Source organism: Mesoplodon bidens (genome assembly GCF_964165515.1).
Source record: "Mesoplodon bidens genome assembly, chromosome: 5".
NCBI classification, from domain to species: Eukaryota; Metazoa; Chordata; class Mammalia; order Artiodactyla; family Ziphiidae; genus Mesoplodon; species Mesoplodon bidens.
Window position 1 is genome coordinate 53,983,995 of NC_138161.1, and position 23,481 is coordinate 54,007,475.

The 23,481-nt window shown below is 36.8% G+C and overlaps 1 long non-coding RNA gene across 1 annotated transcript in view; it reads right to left on the bottom strand.

The window, feature by feature from the left end:
• Positions 1-5,284: 5,284 nt before the first annotated feature.
• Positions 5,285-23,481, bottom strand: part of LOC308618018 — a 96,754-nt gene continuing 78,557 nt past the window's right edge. Inside the window, exon 5 of the long non-coding RNA XR_014015950.1 lies at positions 5,285-5,501. This is a non-coding gene — a long non-coding RNA (uncharacterized lncRNA). The remainder of the gene's footprint in view (positions 5,502-23,481) is intronic.

The following is a 23,481-nucleotide window of genomic DNA, read 5'->3' on the forward strand; positions in this document are numbered from 1 at the left end:
CAAGCATTCATATTCAAGAAAATGTGATGCTCAAGAAGCAGATGAACCAGTCTGCAAGGCAGAAACAGAGACACAGATGTAGAGAACAAATGTATGGACACCAAGGAGGGAAGTGGGGGGTGGCGGGGGCGTGGGAAGAACCGAGGGATTGGGGTTGACATACATTCGCTAATATGTGTAAAATAGATAACTAATAACAACCTGCTGTATAAAAAATAAAATAAAATATAATTCAAAAAAAAAAGACAGTAGCAGTAATACAAACAGAAATAAAGCCTTGGTGTTCAGCTTCACTATCAGAAAAAAAAAAAAAGCTCTCATTCTTGTCTCACGCATAAATAAGACTTTGGAAAAAATGATTCATAAGGGTGAAATCTGAGAAGTGTTTGGGGAAATTAATAGGCTTTTTGCCTGTTATATTAGAAAACTTTAGTTATTCATAGCATAATGGTACCAGGACAGTAGGACAGTATGAACTGAGTTATTCGTTCATTCATTTTAATAACTATTAATGGACTTCTGCTTACAAGGTTATGAGTAATACTACTGAACACGACATCACTTGGAGAACTTACAGTTATGGTGAAAATGAACAAGTTAAATGAGTAATTACAACAGTTAAAAATAATTGAAAGGGGTTGTATTATTTTCCTAGGACTGCCCTAACAGAGTACTACAAACTGGTGGCTTAACAAAAAAGAAATTAGTTCTCTCACAGTTTTGGGGGCTAGCAGTTTGAGATCAAGTTGTCAGAAAGGCCATGCTCCCTCTGAAGATTCCAGAGAAAAATCCTTCCCTACCTCTTCCTAGTTTCTGAGATTCTGAGTTGACATAAGTTTTCAGAAGACAGTATTCAGCCTAGCACAGGTGTATGTATGATATGTAGAAAGAAAAAAAATCTTTTGCTATAACTGGAAAGATATTTATAAAATATGAGGAGTCTCTCACAAATAATATGAAGCATCAATTTTAGGTAAAGAAGAGACACAGGAAATAAACTGAATATTTGACAGTTGAGAAAACTGAGCACAGAGAGGTTATTTGTCCAATCTCATACAGTTCAATAGAGAGCCCTGAATTTTAGATATAATTATCTTTTTGGAAATACATACTTGAAATGGTTCACTATTAGGGTGCCTTTTACAATGCTTAATGGTTATGCATGGAAATTTTCATCTGTTCAGACACAAATCTCACTTTAGCTAATAGTTGCTGTTATTCAAGTAATGGTTTAGTCAAAGCCATAGAAAAAATTTCCTCTGACTGGTAGAGATGGTAATGGATAATGGTAGAGGTAATGAAATAGTAAACATTGAGGCAGAAAGAATATTAACTAACTTTACCAACAAATCAGATAACCCTGGCTATATATCTAGAAAGTTCATGTTAAAATATTTTTGAAATATAGCTAGCTGAGTAGAGAAGTTAGACCACTGCAGACATAGAGACCATAGAGTAGGAAGGTTTTTATATAATGGAAGGTCAGAAAGGGAGAGTAAATTGATTTATGTATATAGGACAGGCTCTAGAATTTAAGATAATAGCTTTATTTTTCTTACAGAGATAATAGGGCAGAGGTTTAATGGATGAGATAATCTTTCTAATATACAAGGACAATAGGAAATGGAACCAAAAAATAAAAGTGTTTTGAGAACATACTACATCTCTGACAACTTAGTTTTTCTCAGGTAAGCCTATTACAGATAAAGAAACTGAGGTTCCGAAGAGTCATGCAAGTTGCTAGCAAATGGGAAAACTGGGATCCTTGCACACTGATCTGCAGGCTCTTCTATAGAAAACAGGGATAAAACGAGGTCTCTTGCAAAGCTTGGCAGTGACACCAGAGTCCAGGGTCAGGGTGTTAAGTAAAAAAAAAAAAAAACTCAGGGAGGAAAATGATGAGGATCAAAACCATTAATCAACCAAATAGAGATGGAAAGAATGGGAAACTGGATGGTAGAAAAATAGAAGGAAATTAATAGTCTCATCATATTGAAGGCTGTGGCAGAAATTGGCTAAAAGCTCACCAAGCTTGTTTTTTCTTCTTGGACACACAGAAAGACCACTTCTCCTAGTTCCCCCTAAAGTAAGTTTAAGTCTAAGATCATATAACTGAATTCTGGTCAATGGACTGTGGAATGTGGTCAAATTAATGTATGCTATTTTGGGATCTGGCTCCAAAACATCCCATGAGATTCTTCAGTCTCTCTGCTCATTGGCTGACTAAATGACAGCAGAGACCTCCAAGTTGAACCCACAGGATAGCAAAGACACAAGATAGAAGATTCCTGGATCCCTGAGTTGTTACTTGGAATAGATTCACCCAGAAGAGCTACCTGAGTTGCACTAAGCTGTGATATGAGCAAAAAATAAACTTTTATTGTCTTAAGCTATTAAAACTTGGGGGTTATTTGCTATGACACTTAGTGTTAATTGCCCTGAATAAATATCCTGACTTTGGGGACTTCAAGAAAACTCATAGATTACTTAAGTTACCTACTACCCTTATTTCATAATGAAAGAGAGACAGAGACAGAGATGAGAGAGAGAACTTGCTGCAAATCACACAGCCAGTTAGCATAACTGAGGCTACAGTCCAAAATTCACTTTATAGTTCTTTGCTTGAAAAAGCCAGTAGAAATGGCAAAGACTTTTAAAATAAAGACATTCTACAAATACATTCCCTTTTATTTCAGAATTTGACACCATAAATCAAGCACATGATGATATCCTTTGAACAATGCTAACTCTGGGGCAAGAAGAGAATTAATTAGTGTGTCGAAATGCAAACACTGAGCTAGAGGTAATTAGATGTGAATATGATGCCACGTAGAATCTGAAAGGAAATGAAAGTAGAGAGAAACAGAGAGACACTGAATTTTCTCTGAAGGAGGTTGTCAATAATAAGCATAAATGAAGAATAAACTCTGGCTACCTGGGGACACATCTCTTTGGAAACTGAGGTATAACAGCATAACGGAATGTCCAAAGTGGCTAGAGTTATGGGTAAATTGGTGATAAATATTAGACAGTATAGCAGTTCTAAAACGAATGATTGAAAAAGTGCCAAGACATAACATAGCTATTCAAAGGGGCTATGGATAGATTAGATGGGAAAAAAAGAAAAAGAAAAAAAGTTTTGAGAAGGGAGTTGAATGAATTAAAATGGAGACAAGAGTGTACTTCCCTTTTCAGCAAAAGCTTTCATGTGCAGTGGGGAATGGAATGGTAGTTGGAACGATTAGCAAATCTTGATTTTTGAGGATCAGAGAAAGCTAAATTTTGTTTAAAAACATAGGTGAAGCAAATAGGGAAAAGATGAGGAGCCTCATGTTCACTGAGGGAGAACCTCAATTAAGCAAATATTGAATCTATTCAGAAATCATTTCAAACATAATTCCAAACTTTGATGCTTGGTCTTTCATTTAGTTTCTGCAAAACACTAACCTTTCAGTTTTTATTTATCTGATTCCCTGGGTAGTCCTACCAAAAAGAATCACTTTAAACCTAGATTCACTATCATGCATAATGTAAGGATTCCATTTAGCAAAGGAAAAAACCCACTACTTTTATTTAAGTGCCTTTAAAAAATCCACAGTAGTTTCACTTAAGGGGAATGTTTTTAGGGAAGCTCAATATTTCTTGAGACTCCAAAGTGAAATGACTTCTTGAAATCAAAGCAGAGATAAGCTTCTTATCCCCACTCATAATGGAAAACTCTCAACTTCAGGCCCTGACAACAGTTTTTCAGTCTTTATTTTAAACATTAACTGTAAAGTTGGACTGAAACTAATTTTGCCTAAAGAATTTCTCCCTAGTAAATTAAGAACATTAATTCATTTACTAATAAAGTAGAGCCTATCTGATTATAAATCATTGATGAACTATTCCACCTCTCTATACCACACTCTCAACTTCCCCATTTACTGTATATCCATACCCACTGCAGTAAATATTGGTTGTTGTTGTTGATGATGGTAGTGGTGGTGGTGTATGTGGTAGAAGTTCTGCATTTTTTTCCTTTCTGTTAAAACAACAGCAACTCTGCATCCTTGGGAATTACCTGTTCCTCATTCCATATGACTCTCTTTGGGCTCCCAATCAGAGCACATCTGCCATCAGTCTGTTGGGTGGACATTTAACTATCACACACAAAACCTCACACTTCTGACCATAGAAATTGGCTCAGGGAAAATCATATGACACAAGTTGTGCAAATTAGAGTCTTTATAAGGAACTTTATACAGATACTAAAGGAAAACCTTTATCTTTCCCTTTGAATCATGACCTATTGAAAAAAAAGTGATCCCAGAGTTGCGGGTGACCATGATTCTGTCATATAAAGAAGACCCTGAAAAAATTCTCAAGCAGGAGACTTAATCATGGTCCCTTTGTTTCAATTCTGAATATATTAAGGGCCTATTTTATATAAAATACTAGACTAGAGATAGTAAGAGACTGAAAAATAAGTATGATATTAACTCTGTTAAATTTTCAGTCTAGTTAATAGTCTGTAATGTTTTAATCATCAGAGTTTATTCAAAAGAACCTAAATGAGAACATTTTTTCCAGCTGTTTGATGTAGTGGTGATCAAATAGATACACTTCCTGGACTCATTGAGCTTACAGGTTATTTTAAAAAATGCATTAATCAGATAGCCACAGAAATATTTATCTTTCAACTGTGATTAACATTCTGAGGCAAATCCAGCACATTTGAATATTTATGTAAAAGAGGCATCTATTCAATATTTGGCGGTGGGGTGTGGTGATGATGGTAATTTAGTGGACTTGAAGGCTACAGCTGGAAGTAGACAAGGCCTAAACCCTTAATGCTGCTGCTCAGCCCTAAAGACACATCATGGCACTGGAAGACGTATCCTGCCTTTGACTAAAATGTTCAAGATCTCCACTACCATCCTTTCTCCACCCTTCACCCCAACACTCCCTGGGAGCCCACAGAAAAGGAGCAAAGGAAGTTGAGGCAGAGGTGCTACTGGGACACACTCTGGAAGTCAGGGGAATGTGGCCTGAAACAGCAACGTCTCCATACCCCTGGGACCAGGGAGGAGGGATATGGTTAGGAGAGTCATACCCCGGGCAATTGCTTCAAGCCGACTGATGGTGAGGAACTTCTAATAACATAGTGTTCAATAGAGAAAAATGAGATTACTTGTCACCAATGCTATTAAAAATTGGAGTGGCTGTTATACACATTTGTCACCAGCAAAGCCCATTACCAATTCCCGGGAAATAAGAATAGAATCTTGGTAATAAGATAAACTCTAACCTTTTTTTTTTTTTCCTCTCTTTTTCTTTGCGCTTCCTCTAGCTTCACTTGCTGGCAGGATGCCGCATGCAGAGGCCTTGCACCTTGGCCCTTCTTCAGACCAGAGTTCCTCCAGCGAAATAGCTGCTCCGGACACCTCAGCTCCACGGCCGAGTGCAGATTCAAAATGGCGGCGGCACGCTGCGCAGAGACGCTGCATCCGCACTGCGATCTGGAGTGAGAACAGCACAGCTGAGCCTGACTCATGAGAACTCCGCCCCCTCCCACTAAGTCCCCATAAAGCAGCCCCATCCACAGCTGCAGCCTGTTAGGGAGAGCGTGTGCTCTAGAGTGGGCGCTCACACCTCTCCGTTCTCTGAAAAAAGAATAAAACTTTCCTTTGCTTCTGAACTGAACTTGGTCTTGTTCTATTGCTGTGAGTGGCTCCCACTCTGCTGGGTCAGTAACACAATCAGCATATAAAGCTTGTACCACCTCAAAGGGAAGCAGGGAGGACTACATTTCCTCTTGAAGTGTATAAACTTCTCGATTATAAGCCTATGAGACACTGGACGAATATTTTGAGGGAGCAGAGAAGATGAGTTTACTCAACATAGTCTACTATGTATGGCAAGATTGCTGGTCTGAGTTTTCTGCTATCAAACTATTGGGCCTGACATAGGGCCTAACTTATAGTAAGTACTCAATCAATGTGTTGAATGAATGAACAATTATTACAATGAGAAAAAATTCCATGCTTATATTTAGCAACTTTGCCTACCTTTCTAGGCAGAATAAATATCTTTTTCCTTTTCAGTCATTTCTCTCTTACTATCCTTTCATCAATCCCTATCAGAAAAAAAAAATTAGATTCTCCTGACTTCATTCTTTACCTGAAAAAACTGTATCAATATAAAATAAATATCTTAATTATGTTTCTAGTTATTTAGGAAGTTTCACTGTTGGGTCATTAGCATCTTTTAAGCATCTTACCATTGCTATAGAGGAATTGCATTACCCCAATTCCTACCCAAAGAGCTAACAGAAACAGTGCTGACAAGTATCAAGTTAGTTTCCAAAAGTGTGTGGTTATTTACTATTTACTATTCAGCATTGTGGGAGAATTTCCAGTTCTGCCTGGAAAGCTGGGAAAGGCATCACAGAGCAATGTAAGTACTCACAAAGACTTGGAGAATCTAAAGATGTCAAATAGGCAAAAATGTGGGAAATATTCTAAAGAGAAGGAGGAAAATTAATAAAATTTCATGCAGAGGAAAGTAGAGTTTGATTTTTAAGGATTCCTACAACTCTAGAGAATGTGAGCATTTTAACGTGGTTTGTAATGAATTTCAATGTTAACTTTTTCCAAGGAAATCTATTCTCCAATCGTGTATATCAATTTCTAGCTATACAAACTATAATCTGGAGAATACCCATATGGTAAATAAACTTTCCTTGTTAGAGCAAATTTCTCTGAACTACAAGCTGGTGGAAGTTTTCTATAATTAAAGACAGTAGAAAGGGAAAATTAATAACTTCAAGTTGAAATTCTAACTATAAGGATATCTAATTGAGTCAAATTGTGAAAATTCAGCTATTTGTGGTTATAAGGTTTCTTTTATGAATCCATGTTTATATTATACAATCCATGTTCATGCTCTTCATAATCATCTATAGCTCCTTTCATAGCTCCTTCCTTATCTTTTAAAAGCTTCAAGAAAATACAAGCAGATTGTAAGTACAAAAACTAAATTCAAAAGAAAAATAAAATGCCAATAAATAATTTAATATAAAAGAAAACAACTTAGAATGCAATAGTATGGGCCATTAGGATCATTAGAAAGTAAAGACAAACAGATAGCTTGAAGGATTAAAGGAAGAATGGATAAACTGATATAGAGGTTTTTATTCATCTGTCTATCCGTCCACTCATCCAACCATTTATCTATCCATTCATTTGACCCCAAACTCTGTCTACAATCCAGATTCATATTTTCAGATTCATATTTCCAGATACCCTTTGGACAACTCTATCAAGACCTTACAACTTTCTTTTAGAAAATTGAATTTCGAGATACCCTTTGGACAACTCTATCAAGACCTTACAACTTTCTGTCTTTTAGAAAATTGAAAGCATCAACATTCATTTAATTTCTCAAGACAAAAAACTCAGAGTCATTTTTGATTCAACATTTTCCTTTGCCACTCATACAAAATTGATTATCAAGTCATACTGATTTTACATTTGAAAGGTCTCATTAAATTTTTTTTTCTTTTTTTTTTGAGCCACTGTCATAGGTCATCTCTTGCATGGATTACTGAAATAGAATTGTAACAGTTTTTTTTAAATAAATAAATTTATGTATTTATGTATTTATTTATTTATGACTGCATTGGGTCTTCGTTGCTGCGCATGGGCTTTCTCTAGCTGTGGCGAGCGGAGGCTACTCTTCGTTGTGGTGCGCGGGCTTCTCATTGCGGTGGCTCCTCTTGTTGTGGGGCATGGACTCTAGGTACACGGGCTTCAGTAGCTGTGGCACATGGGCTCAGTAGTTGTGGCTCACGGGCTCTAGAGTGCAGGCTCAGTAGTTGTGATGCACAGGCTGAGTTGCTCTGCAGGATGTGGGATCTTCCTGGACCAGGGCTCAAACCCATGTCTCCTGCATTGGCAGGCGGATTCTTAACCATTGTGCCACCAGGGAAGCCCCAGAAGTTTTTATTTTTTAAGAAATAAAATGCTGTTGATAGACCAAAGACTCTTTTTTTACCCCTCTCTGTTTTCATTTCCTCCCCATCCTTCCCAAAGAAACACAGTACCCTGAAGTTGGTGTGCTTCCTTCCCACCCACTTTTTAAAAAGATATTACTCAGGCATAAAAAAGAATGAAATAATGCCATTTGCAGCAACATGGATGGACATAGAGATTATCCTATTAGTGAATGAAGTAAGTCAGACAGAGAAAGACAAATACCATATGATATCACTTATTTGTGGAATCTAAAAAAATTATATAAATGAACTTATTTACAGAACAGAAGTAGATTCACAGACATGGAAAACAAACTTATGGTTACCAAAGGGGATAGTGGGAGGGAGGGGGGAGAGATAAATTAGGAGTTTGGGATTAATATATACACACTACTGTATATAAAATAGATAAACAACAAAGACCTACTGTATAGCACAGGGAACTATATTCAGTGTCCTATAATAACTCATAATGGAAAAGAATCTGAAAAAGAATACATGTATGTATAACTGAATCACTTTGCTGTACACCTGAAGCTAACACAACATTGTAAATTAACTATATTCAGTTAAAAATGGTTTAAAATATTGTATCATGTATGTACACATCCAAAGCAATGTTCTGTATAGTTCTGCGTATTTTTAAAATAAAACTACATGGTGTAACACCATGCATATTCTTCTGCATCTTACTTTCTTTACTTAGTGTTACTTTACATTACTTCAACTTTTTTTCATTCAACACTGTAAGATGTATTTCTGTTGATATGGTTTATTTGAAATACTGTGTAGTATTTATTCCATTTTCCCATCTTCCTGATTATTTATTTTCAGTATTTTATTTTCAGTTTGTTATTAACCATTGCCTCTTCCCAGTTGGTTACTATTAATATTAGTAGTAATAGTAGTAGCAGTAGTAGTACCGGTCAATGATTATGTAAATTTACAAACATCTTCATCAATTCTTTTGCACATTTCTCCTACAAACCACTCTTTGTTTTGGTGTCAGTTTCCTGGTTAGTAAGGTACATTTTGAAAGTAATAAACTGTCAGAGTCTTTGACTGAAAGTATTATTCTACCTCTCTCTTAACTGAGTCTATAGCAATCATTTTACCTCAGCACAGGATATTATTTCATTGTTCTCTGGGAAAATTTTTACTTTTACCCTAATTGTTATTTTTTTATGTATCTTACGATTTTTTTCTGAGATATTTTTAATATTTCTATATTGTTGGGACTTCCCCGGTGGCACAGTGGTTAAGACTCCACACTCCTAATGCAGCGGGCCAGGGTTTAATCCTAGGTCAGGGAACTAGATCCCACACGCATGATGCAACTAAGAGTTCTCATGCCACAGCTAAGGAGCCCACATGCCGCAACTAAGGAGCCTGCTTGCTGCAACTAAGACCCAGCACAACCAAATAAATAAATAAATAATTTTTTAAAAAAAGATTTCTATATTGTTGATGTTCTATATTTCTTAAACTCAAGAAAATCTGGGCCTGTTTGTTTTCAATATTGCCTCTCACGTTTTCTCTTACAGAATTTTATCAGACACACGATGGACATACTAGAGCTATCCTCTATGATTCAAAACTACTTTTTATTATGACCCATAACTTTATCTCTTTGAGTTATATTTTCTATGATTTTTTTTCAAGCCCACCTTCTCTTGGTTTATTTTTTCAGTGGAACATATCATCTAACAGTCTTTAAAATGTACTTTTTTTCTTTGTTACTTCTAAATTGAGGGGCTATAAATTTCATTTCTTAATGTTGAATTTGTTCCTACCTTAAACTTGGCTCTTCTTTCCCACAGCTTAGTACTTTCATTGTGATTTCTATTTGTTTTTAAATTGTCTTAACCGTTTACCATTTGAGTATCCGTATTTCATTTTAGATTGTAATATTGTTTCCATTTCTTGGTGTTAGTTCCTCTCTTTGTTGCATCTACCAACATGCACCTGAGGTGATAGTTTCCTCATCTGTTACGCACTTTTTTGAAAGTGAGTTCATTTTCAGTAAGACTCTTTGGCCTCTGGGGAATCTGAAGTGCTCTGACATGTAGAGTGGTTTATTTCCTTTGTGGCTATAGGAGTTTCCGTGGTGCAGTAGCCAGAATTCTACATGACCCCCATGACCTTTTACTCCTGATGTTACCTTATGATTATGTTATATTACATGTGATGGTCAATTTATATGCCAACTTTGCTAAGATTTAGTCCCCAGTTATTCAATGAAAGAGTAATCTAGGAGTTGCTCTGAAGGTATTTGTAGATGTGATTAAGTCCATAATTAGCTGACTTTAAGTTAGCAAGATTATCCTAGCTAGTCTGGGTGGGAGTGATTTAATCAGGCTAAAGGCCTTAAGAGCAGAACTGAGGCTTCTCGAAAGAAATTCTGCCTGTGGACAACCGTTCCAGCCTGCCCTTCCTGACAAGCTGTCCAGTGGATTTCAGACTTTCCTAGCCAATCCCCACACTCACATATGCCAATTCCTAGCAATAAATCCCTTAATATACATCTCTTCTGTTTCTCTGGTTGAACACTGACATATTGGCAAAAAATTTTTTCAGATATAATTAAAGATAGAAAAGGAACAAGTACCCCAACTCTACATGTACAAGGAACTTAATTCTGCCAACAACCTGAATGAGCCTCAAAGCAGATTCTTCCTCAGGATGTCCAGATAAGAGCTCAGCCCAGCTGACACCTTGATTCTGGCCTTATATGACTGTAAGCAGAGAACCCAGATCGGTCTGCCAGGTCTTTTAGCCTAGAGCACTGTGAGTTAATAAACAGGTATTGTTTTAAGCCACTAGGTTGGTGGTAATTTGTTACACAGCAATAAAAAACCAATAGTAGTGTTTTGGACCAGTATTTGTATTGATTTCTTAGGTTAGCATTCCATACCATTGATAGTGTAATGTGAACTTCATCTACTATGAATGACCAGGCTTGAGTTTAAATTTCTGGTGTGTGACTATTTGCACCCTTAGCCTCTGGTAGGCTGCATTCTTTCTTGTAGTTTCTTTAGTCAGTGGTGGATGAAACATGACTAATTCTGTTTTTATAAAGCAGGCAGCTCTTGGCTTTATGAACGATCTCAGGTCCAGGTCCACTTACCTATTTCAGAATTTCTACAATTAATCTTTTAAAAATCTCTTTCATACAATACTTTTAAGGGCTAGTCTGAGGCTTCTTTAGATAAGGAATGGATCTAGAAAGAATCGAAAATACAGAAGTAGTTTTTCTTACAGCCAAAGGAAAAAAAAAAAAAGATAAGTTTCTTTCTCAAAACTTCCAACCTAAACATATAATTATAATTATGAGAAAAACCAGGATCAGGTGGTAGAATGAGACTAGAATACAGTTTTACAATCACCGGATTCCTTGGAGACAAATATTTCAGAATTTAGCACTTTTCCAATGTGACAAAGGGAAGGCAGGGCATTTACTATATATTACATAATATCCCTTCTAAGCCTGGGTCAGTGTCCTGTGATCAAAGACACTGGGATGCAGTATATCAATATTCACACTAAGTGGAAAAATAAAGAATATGAAGAACTTATATAAGTTCACGTGAAGTTTCACTGCTATTTGGTTCATGTTAGGGCAGAGTTTACCACCAAACAAATTAAAATAAATTCTAAGATTTGGGAGCTCTTAGATTTTGGAATTTTAATAAGGGACTGTGTGTGGGTATAAATATTCAGTGGAAAGTGTTTTTAGGAGTGAAAAAAGGGATCCTAAAAATTGGGATAAAAATAATATTCTTCCATAAATAATAAAGAAAATCTCGACAACAGGGCTTTCCAGATAATTATAGGTTTTTTGAGACCCCTTGACTAGACACACTACTTTTACGCAGGCTTAGCACTTGGCGTTTTAAACCTGCCCTTTTAAATTGTGAATTCCACCTGGACAGAAATATAGCCTACCACTATTAATACTAAATAGATATTGTACCGTCAAAAAGTAACCAAACCATCAGATTCTTCGGCCATGTGCTATCTCACAGGTCCTCTGAATTCTGTTTTCCTTGGGGATAACAGCAATGTTTGTTCGTAATTGGACACTGTCATTCTAAAGGGGCCCTACATCCACAGATGCCACCATGGCTGAGAGGAATCTGATTTACAGCTTAGTAAGAAAAAAAAAAAGTCATTTACTTTTGTTGCTCTGCAAAGGCAATTAGAGAAGAGCGGAAGCTGCATATAATTTTGGAACAATGCTGAATGGGGAGTGTGTGTGTGTGTTTGTGTGTGCATGTGCCTGTGTAGCATTTTAAAGCAGGTGTAAATAAATAATCTTTTCATTTATTTTAATTCTTTCAAAGAAGCTGACACTAGGAAAATAAGAAAGGAACAGTAGAGAGCTTTGTAAAGGAGAACAGTTGTCATCAATCTCTGCTTTTCATTCCTGTCACCTTTAATTCCAGGATACATTGTCATGTCTTAAGTGATCCTCCATTCAAAATCTGAGTTTAGAGTATTTGCAATGACAAAGAGCTTAAATCTATGACATCTTGATCTACTACTAACAGTGTTTGTCACAATTCAAATAAACATTTACCTCTTGTGCTAAATGATTTTCTTGATAATCTCTGGGCTTCGTTCTGACTTTGTTCTCCTGAGGCTGTTTTCCTTAATCTAACTACACCAACTGAGAGATCAAGGACTGGTTCCTCTTTCAGCCAACAGAATATAAAACATTTCTATTAAAACAGCTTTTGAGGGCTTCCCTGGTGGCGCAGTGGTTGAGAGTCCGCCTGCCGATGCAGGGGACACGGGTTTGTGCCCCAGTCCGGGATGATCCCACATGCCGTGGAGCGGCTGGGCCCGTGAGCCATGGCCGCTGAGCCTGTGCTCCGCAACGGGAGAGGCCACAACAGTGAGAGGCCCGCGTACCGCAAAAAAAAAAAAAAAAAAACAGCTTTTGAAATCACTCCTCCTCTACTTTTACTTAGTTTCTCTTATCACCTGTGCTTTCAGTTAAGAAAAGTTAGTCGTCATCCTCATAGGTGATAAATCGATGAAAGTACTGATGATGACAGCAATGGGCTGCAGTAGGAGTTAATTATGACCTGGTACATGTCTTTCATTAAGGTGCTATTTCCTTCACCAGAGCCCTCAATAAAGCACTTCTCAAAGGGCCCCGAGAAGTCTGTGCAGGGAGGAGCAGTCTATCAGGCAGTTCCGGGAGGGATATAGTGCTGCATCCTGTGAGGTGGCATTAATGAGGCTGAGTAATGCAACTTGACAAGGCCTGATGAATGGAACTCTCTGGGGGGATGGTCTGACAAAGGTAGGCTCCATGACAAGCACAGCTTTCTAAACAATGTGAGGCTTCATTTATCAGTTGATTGGTTATGAAAAAGATCTAGTTCAAAAAGAGGATTGGGATTTAATGAAGAAATTGTCTTCAGTGGTTAGAAGCAATATGAGTTGATGGTATTACCAATGATGGGTTTATTGGTAATTCTGCTTTTCATCCTGTGACATCAGAGAAATCTCTGGCTAGAGAGCCTGACTAAGAAATTGCTTAATGGCAAATTGGAGTGAAAAAATGGTACCTCTGGACTTAACATTTTTGTGGCTCCCAAATATGTCTAGATATGCCAAAGGTGGGAACCGATACCATCGAATAGCTTTGGCTTCTAAAATATGCTCTATCACCACAATCTTGACTATAATGTTTTATATCTTCAGGTTAGAAGAGTCTGCTGGATTTTTTTTATGCCCCATATCTAATGAATAGAAGCTTTGAAAGACCATTTGAAAAGGGGTACTCCTTGTTTTTTCCTACATTGGAAACTAGAAACTTAACTATAATAGTTGCATTGGTTTTACTAGATAAGATATGTTTAGTAACGGAGATTAAAGGTATTTAAATTAAGAGGTTGTGGAGATGACAACATTTTGTTGAGGGAGATTATGAAATACTCACACAGAATGAAGTAAAGATAAAGAGTTAGTATACCGGATTTGGATTTCAGTCTTGAGTTCCTCTCTTCTGAGCAACTGACAACAACCCTTAACCACTGCACTTAATGAAGCAGTTCTTATTAGAACATTGCCTTGTTCCACATCATTTATGTTGGGATGTCAGCTTCTTATATTCCTAGGCCCTTGTTATAAAGGTTTTTGTATGACTGTAGTTTTTCAAGTCATTGGTTTTGGTACCCTCACATATGCTTTGCAAAATGTTGGCCCCGGGTCTGTGATGTAGCAGCTCTCTATTAACCTGTGTGCTCCATCCATGTCTAGTGGTGGCTTTGTTCTCTTTGTGGTATCAACATCGTCACCTTCATTATTATTACTACTAATTTTGGTGGAACGATAGAGGAAGATATGTTTGTGAAGTCTCCATTTTCTTGAAGAATGAGAAGGAAAGAGATGCACAATTACCAGGAGGCATGGAAGCAATGAAGTTTTCTATGCAACACTACTAAATATATCCATCTTGCCCTCCTTCCCCACAGGCAAAAGTAGGATTGGCACTACTGCAGTTAATTTCTAAATTCTGTATACTGTCTTCAAGCCAATCCCATGCTTGAAATAACATGATCTACTGATAGATATACAGCTGTCTCTCTAAAACAATTCCCAATTCATTTGCAAGTCAACTAATCCTTTGTCTCATTTTGCTTCTATTTTGAGGTCCCATTTGTGTCTGGAAGAAGTTTTTGAAATATGAAGATGATGGTAATCATAATATGCTTTTGTGAAGTTCAAATTCTACAGATTCTTTCATTAACATCACAGAATTCATCTCTTATAATAGCTAAAGGGAGAGAGTTTCAAATCTACAAATACAGAGAAGAGGTGAGTTGCAGAAAATAAGCGAGAATTTACAAAGAAAATTTATATAGTTCTGAGTTTAAGTATCCTGATTAATCTACACATCTACATTAAGTTCTTTCAAACCTGAATTTAAGCCTCTAAACAAGTATTTTATTACATGGCTTATCCTAAATTCTCCCTAACGTTAATGAAATCTTTGAATCTTGAAAAACATGTGAAATTCAAATGCAGTGTTCACAGTGCCATTTCAGTGTCTCTCTTCACTTTTTTATGGTAGTGTAGAAGGTTTGGCACCTCTTCTGGGCTTGTCTAATTACTGCTTGCTCTTGGCATTTAGCCCAGTTAATCTCATTTTATTTCCTTCTACAGAGTATCCCAGATAGAGTAGGGTTATTTTGAGATCTTTACAGTGAATAAATGAAATTTTTCTTAAGTGGCTGCTATCACTTCTAAATCAAAGCCTTCTTTTTTTCTTTTCTTCTTCTTCTTCTTCTTTTTTTTTTTTTTGCGGTACGCGGACCTCTCACTGTCGTGGCCTCTCCTGTTGCGGAGCACAGGCTCCGGACGCTCAGGCTCAGTGGCCATGGCTCACGGGCCCAGCTGCTCCGTGGCATGTGGGATCTTCCCGGACCGGGGCACGAACCCGTGTCCCCTGCATCGGCAGGCGGACTCTCAACCACTGCGCCACCAGGGAAGCCCAAAGCCTTCTTTTTATGTCATTGATAAAAGAAACACATTAGGCCAATTTAAAAGCAATGTCAATTTAGCAGTTTTGTGTGTGTGTGTGTGTGTGTGTGTGTGTGTGTGTATGAATGATGGGCCAGATAAGATAAAGAGAAGATAATCTCTGGGTGGAAGATTCCTGAAGTCAAAATAATTTTTCTTTATTATAGTGGTTTCTATAAACTTTAATAGTACTCTTTTTCATTATTTATTAAATGTATTTCAGGAGTTCATATGAAGGACAAACACAAAGCAAAACCTGTGTAGCTCAAACTACCCCAAAGAAGACCACTGTATGACTTTTTGTTAATCTCTCTGAGTTTTATCATATGCTACCATGATACCCACATGAAAATCTTTAGAGGTGGAGACTTGAAGTACAGAAATAGAATGTGAAGATAGACATAAAATCACCAACTTCATTCCCTACTATCTGCAGTACCTGGCATTAAACACATGCACATACACACACATACACATCCACTGAAAGTTGGCCTTTTCAAATTCTAAAACTTTTCCCTTGTACCAAAATGATTAATTTTGATAAGTGCCCAAATGTTTATATGAGTTATAGAGTAAACAGAAAATGTTTGAAAATAGGAAAAATGTCTATATTTTGCCACAACTGAGCTTTTCACTCTTTCCCGGGCCATTCATGAAGAAGCAAAACTCAGTAAATGTAGGGGCACATGTGGATTTATTATATAACTTTGGAATCATAGAAAATAGTTTTCCATTTTTTTCCTGAAATATTTAGCTCAGAGACATGCCGATTAACAAAAATAATCTAAATTTAAGACATGTAGATATTTTTTGGTAACTTGTTAGTTTTGAGGAAAAATTAGCAATGAGTTAGATAGTTGAACATATATACATGTACACACGTGCATTGAATTTCAATATACTATGTTTTTTGCTGATTAACTTCTGGGGCAAGTAATTTCAAAAGGTTTCTGTCTTAATATTCTGGGCATCTAAGGTTAATTATTTCATAGACAGAGCTATCATAAAGTTGTGAAATTCCACAAACTATTATAGTAGTGTATATATCATGTATGGTACGTAACCATGTAATACAATCCTCAGTATTCCAGTATAGAAAACAATAGGAATTCTAATCCTGTGACATATATTTTGCTAGTGTGAACTAGTACAAACAGGGGGTGAACTAGTACAAACAGGGGGTGGGGCAGTAGGTATGGCTAAAACAGTAAGTAATGCGAAGAGATTGAAAAAGTCTAAAATGATATATAAAATGAAGCAAAATTCACATCTAGACCATTTCAGCAATTTTTACGTTAAAATATCATCATTGTTTCTGCAAGGAGGAAAGATATGTTATTTTGGAGGCTTCCCCTACATTCAATTTAATCTCTTCTAGGTACCGATTTTGCTCCTCTGACAGCACCACCGCGCTCATTATGTACCTCAAGTCATCAAGCAGAGGTTAGGAGAGAGGAAGCCTGTTCCCTGAAGCAATTTCTTTCAGCAATGCTGCTAGAGCACAGTTCAGAATTATCTTTAATATGAATGAGAAGCTGCAGCCACTTGAATAGGCAGATGGAGTTTTGTTTTTCCCTCCAGACCACGAACTTGTCAGCTTCTTTTTTCAAAGAACATTCATCATCCTGGTTGCTGTTTTGTCTAACCTTGTTCTGCCATTCTTTCCAATTACTCAGTTTAGTTTATCTATTCCAGGTTACCTAATTGGCTTTGCTTAGCCCTCCTTTTCACACATTTCCATCCCATTCCACATGTAATTCAAGTCCCATTAGCTCTCACTTCATTTAAACCAACATAGGGCTCATGGGAGTAGTAGGACTGTTGGAAACAGGTGCAACTGGCCAGATGGCTGCCTTGCCAAGAGGGCAAAGCAGACTGAGCAGCTCCCTTGCCAAATGCATACTGTCAGGCTGAGACAGCTAAAAGGGTTAGCAGAGGGCTAAACATGAATTTAATTGCTATAGTTCTTCTGCTACTGGTTCCCTCTTAGACTCCAAATGCATATTCTTTTCAGGCTTAAAGCCAACTTTAAGAAGCAATCAAGTTGCTTACAAAACATCAGGCATCCACCACTATAATGTATGCTGCCAGGATATTGCTTGGTTCTATTTCAAAAGAAGTAAGACCAGTTTTAGAGTTTATTTGGGTGCTAATTTGCTTCTGTGAACATCTATTTTCATGCCATATTTGCTACTCCCTAAGACTGTCTCATGGTTTTTAACTCAGAGGGCACCCATTCTGAACCTTGGATTACCCCCTGGTCTACTTTCTCCTTTATTGGCCAGGGCTGCAGAACAGAAAATTATGTGGATCTTGCCTACTGCAAATTCATGGTATCCAGTATCAAAAAAGCTCTAGCCCAGTGGGTTTATTTTTTTCTTTTTTTTTTTCAGGATATTCCACAAAAAAATTTTAAATGCTACCATTAAATCCAGATTCTGCCTACTTCACTTTTGCAAAGATGACTGGACCTCTATTTCTATTATCTGTTGGCCACATATTCCTCCATATCTGACTTTGTTTCACATGACTCTAATAATATTGTGTGTTTAAGGGATATCATTTGCCTGGTAATTTCCAACCCCAGTTATTTTTTATCTTCAGTCTCCATTTCCCTGAACTTGAAGCAATGAACACTAAGTCCATGTAAATCACCATATTTTATTTTATGAGATTTTAGTTTTTTTATTTGGGCTTTTGAAAGAGCATATTTTTGATTTCCATTTAAATCCTCTGGTCCCATCTTTTCTCTTTTTTCTTAATGCATTCTGTACATCTGGGTGTTATTCAAGACTCTTCCATCCTCTAGATTATTTCTATTTCATTTTCCACAGCAAACTGACTATGCTGCATTCCACAGTAACTCCCTACCTGTGGCTCAGTTTCGAAGCACTAACCCCAATCACAAGTTTTTATTTTAGCGGATTTTAGGACTAGTAGATTTTTAGGACTGGCTCCACAGTTTTTTGTTTTTGTTTTTTTTTTCCAGTTCTATGAGTTCAAGGGCTATTCTTTTTTATTTATTCCAAATCACCTTAACTGCCAGCCCCATCCCCCACTGCCTTGTTACCAAAATATTCTTTATTCTCAACTTTTTCAGTTCTACTGCTAAACATTTTGGTCTGAACTATAATTAACATATCCTTGAACTATTACAATGGATTCTACCTAAAAAGGATTGACACTAAAGACAACAGAAGTTAAATATCATGTCATATTCACCATGTGGTAGATATCCTTCTAGTTGATTCAATGAATTTTGTCATTCAGACTTAACAATATCCCTATGAAGTATTATTATCCCTATTTTAAAGGTGATAACATTGGAGTACAGAGAAATTATGCAGCTTGTCCATTATTACAGAACTACTGCAAGCTGGGACTTGAACCCAGGATTTCTGAGAAGGAACAACTATCCTATAATGCATCTACTTTCCTTCTTTGTCTGCTCTCCTCTGAATAACATGATTTTAGAACAATAGAGGACATTCCTGGCCTAAGAGCCTCCAGAAAAAAAAGAAGAATCCCAACTTAACAAAATACTATCCACACAAATTCATATGCACCTATCTCACTGGACTCCTGGTTTTCTTTGTACCCTTCTCAGCCCTTCCTTAGAATTTTGGTATCATTTATATATCTGGGACTCTGGGTTTACCCTTAGAAACAATTGGTTATAAAGGAGACAACAGATCAATCTTTAGAGGGAACACAACTACGAGAGGTGAATTTTTCCTCAAATAAAGGATCCTTGTTTTAAAGCATATGGCTAAAAATAGTTATATTTTTTATCTTGAATTCACCAATTATATTACCTTGCCCCAGTATCACAATTTCAATTTTTTTAGTCTGTTAATCTTCTTACATCACCAATTTTATAGTGTCATTCTGTTTTAAAAAATGTCACCTCCCTCCCTGCTTCTTGAAAGATAAAATTCAGTGCTGGCCAATCACTCAAAACCATCTGCAAACTATGTATAACTTTCCCTGTAGTATTCTCCCAATATACACTAGCCACCTTAACCAGAGTATTCTTGTCATTTTCCTAATAATGTGTCTTTTTTCACTCTAGTCCAAAAACCTGGTATGATCCCATCTCTGTATGTTGAAATTCTACTCATTTTCTAAGAGTTAGAACATGGTTTTATGCTCTTCATCCCTTAGCCAAAAATAAGCTCTTTCATTTCTCAATTCTCATTGTACTCTGTAATACTCTTATTGCATTATCATATGGTGGTTTGATTTTTTTTCTCTTTATGTACTTTTCTTATTTTTATTGGAAAATTGTGAAACATTAATATAAAGGGTCAGCATCACACGCTTCTTTGTATTTTACAAGAAATGTTCAGTAAATGTTTATTGTTGATACTATACATAATAAGTGGTATCATTAGTATCTCAGTTAATAATATGCTTTGATGAAAATTCCAAACCTGCCATCAGCATGATGTTAATAGCTAGCAATTAAGGAATTTCAGGGATAGCATTGGCACATTGTATGGTATTTAATTTCATCCTTCAAACAACTGACATGGTAGGTATCCTGACTCTTATTTTATAGGTGAGGAAACTAAGTTTCAAGGAGGTTAAGCACATATTCAAGATCCAGAGAGAAAGTTTCAGAGTTCAGGCATTCCTGACTTCAAAGTCACATTCTGCCAGTCTTCTTTTTTGCATCCATACAATTTTTCAATAAGACTCATTGAAATATCTCCTAGACTAAATCTTTCTTCTGTGTTCCCACTTTTACCTCCTAATTCTAATCTCTCATCAATCCATGTGTTTATTTCTAGAATATGCTCTTAACTAATTGCTTCCCTACAAAATTTCCAGCATTATATACTGATAGTTATACACAATACCTTGATTCATTTTCCTTAAAATTTTCTACTTTCATCATATTTTTTCCTAGTCAACTAGCTATAAAATAAGCTTGAATAATTTTTTCAATAATAAATTTTGCTACATCTAAAATGGGAATAATAACATAGTCTGTCTCATAAAGTTGCAAGTATGAAATGGATGCTAAAAGCATGCTCTGCTCACAGAGTAAGCATTTAATACATTTTAGTTTCTATTATTATGTACATCAAATTTTAGAACTGCCATGTCTAACATCATTTTACAGAGAAATAAAATGAGATGCAGATAAGAGATTTGCCTAAAATCAACCAGAAAGTTAGGATTAGGTCTAAGAGTAAAATCCTGACCCAACACTAATTTTTTTTTTTTTTTTTGAGGTACGTGGGCCTCTCACTGCTGTGGCCTCTCCCGCTGCAGAGCACAGGTTCTGGATGCGCAGGCTCAGCGGCCATGGCTCATGGGCCCAGCCGCTCCGTGGCACGTGGGATCCTCCCGGACCGGGGCACGAGCCCATGTCCCCTGCATCAGCAGGCGGACCCTCAACCACTGCGCCATCAGGGAAGCCCTAATTTTACATAAGGAACTTCTTAACACCCCAAACCAGCTGAAGCTAAAAGGATTATTGCTGTCCTGCCTTGATGAGACCGTCTCACCATCATCACGACAAGACTTGGTTTGTTATTCCACATGTCATTCCAGACTATTTTGGAGCAGGCATATTTGAGTTTCTGGGCTTTTATATGAATATGTGAGAGATTTTTTCAATATTGTTTTTTACAACTGTTCAAAAACCAGACTTTGAGTTCAGAGTTGTCATCAACTTTCTTGCTGAAGTTCAATATACTGCCTTTCCTAACTTGCTACTTCTCTAGAGATCTGTGTAACACTGAAGCATGAAAATGTTTGTCCTCCAAAATATATTTTCCAAAGTGGCCCAAGACAGCTGCCAGATTTCCCAGGATTTTTTTCTTTCCTATCTCATTGTACTGCCCCCATGTTTCCTCTCTTCATTTTATCTTTGCCTGAGACAGTGGAAGAGTTATAAAAACTACCCTGGAGTTTGGGGCAATTTCCAGCTCAAGTTATAAAAAGAATCCCCCCTCTTTTTGTGAACAAACATCTCTCTGATACCTTCAAATAATCTCTTTCACCATATTCCTCAGAGCTTTGTTGATTAAACATTTTATGCTGACTGTGGGTCAGCCCAAGACTACATTGTCAATATAAGCTGAAGGAAAGTCATAATAGTTATTACTTATGGTAAAACATATTCCATTTTCCATTTATAGACCCATTACTTTCATCTGTAAATGGCTGTAAGAACTTGTACATTTATTTTCATTTTCTGCCTATCCTAGCTCTTGGAATAAGAAATTCTTCAAGTTTTGAATAAGAGCATTAAATATTAGCATTATCTTTCAGTAGTGGAATTATGGGCAATTTTATAAAGTATTATATGATATTTAAAAAATAAATATGAAGTGATTTTACAATCAGAACAAAGCTATTTTAATTTTGATAAAAACAAGTCTTTTCAGTGTTATTATCTAGTTGAAGTAGTATTTCATGTTATACATTTTAAATGTATCTCCATGTTCTTTTCTTGTTGCAATATTTTTAAAGGTATCTTCTTGTACAATATTTAGTATATTAGCATTTGTTAAAATTGCTCATTTTCATCACTTTTAGTCATAGCAGGATAAGGCTTGGAAATTGTAAACAGAGACATTTTTATGGCCACACTGTTTTATGGTTCTAAGACACCCCACTGATTACTCCAGTGTCATTCGTTGCCTAATAGGAAAAGTATATAATGTCCAGTAAAAAATCCATTGAACTCTCCCACAGATACTTTTTAATTAATGGCAGAGAAACATATTCTGAAATCAGGACTTTCAACTGCAAAAGGAGACGCTTCACGGAAAAAATTTGATTTTTAATTTCTTAAATCTTGACTATTAGACATAGACAGAATTGGAAAGAATGTAGGATGCATCCTAAGAATTAGATCTATCCTAGAAGGAGATAAAAGTTTGACTTGCCTATGAAAGAAGGTTGATTTGAATAGTAAAACTAAGCTGAGATGGGGACCCAGTGTCCAAATTTCCAGGCCAAGACTTAGAGGAGCAAATGTATTAGAAACTCTAAGAGGTTAAAGGGAATCCCAGAGTACAGAAAGCATCTCAGAGCAAAGACTGGAAAGACTACTAGCTTCTTAGACATATTCCTCTTTAACTGAGTTGATAAAGTAGTGGAATTGCAAGTGCTGAGAGATGGGGATGGTGAGTGGGGTCACAGGCAGCATGTTATTGTCAGCACCACCCATTGTGGGGAAGGGAAACACATGAATTGTATCTATAACATTTGAGAGAACCTTGAAAGTGGCTGAAAGAGCACCACCAGGTTCAGAGCAGATTCAGAGAGTGGATGTAGAAAAAACTTGGACACCACATGTAGCAACAATGGGTGCAAATATATGACAACGGGAACCAAGCGGGATGGTACCATCAGTGGAGGCTAGTGTGGATAGAGGACAATTCTGGATCCATATTCCTCTAATGCAAAAGTCATATATAATCACTTCCAGAGAGCTCCACCCAGGAAAATGCTAAGTTAACTGAATGTGTTAAACTTGATATGACTGAGTTTACCTTGGATAGGTAAGATTAATGCTGTATCTCTGGAAATGTCAGCTCTAGAGAAATAAAACAGCTTTGTTCAATTCATTCGTGACCACAGAAACAGATTTACAGTAAATCTAATGTAGCTGAAACTCCAGAGCCTCTCACTTGCTCAAGCTTCTTCCAAAGCTCAGCTCTAGCAATGCTTTTGTAAAATATGCAGAAGTAGATTCTAGCCACAATTGTATAAGACAACTGCCTCTTTCCACTCTGACTTTCCTTTGAGCACACTTTCCCTCATGTCCCAGAATCCAATTAAGGGTAAATTCAACTAAGTGGAAATTTCACTGGAGACACATTTAGTTTGGGCTTAATGAGATTTATGTATGTGGTTCACATTCCCTTCCATGAAGGGTTGAGTTAGTGTTAGCCTCCCATGGTGCT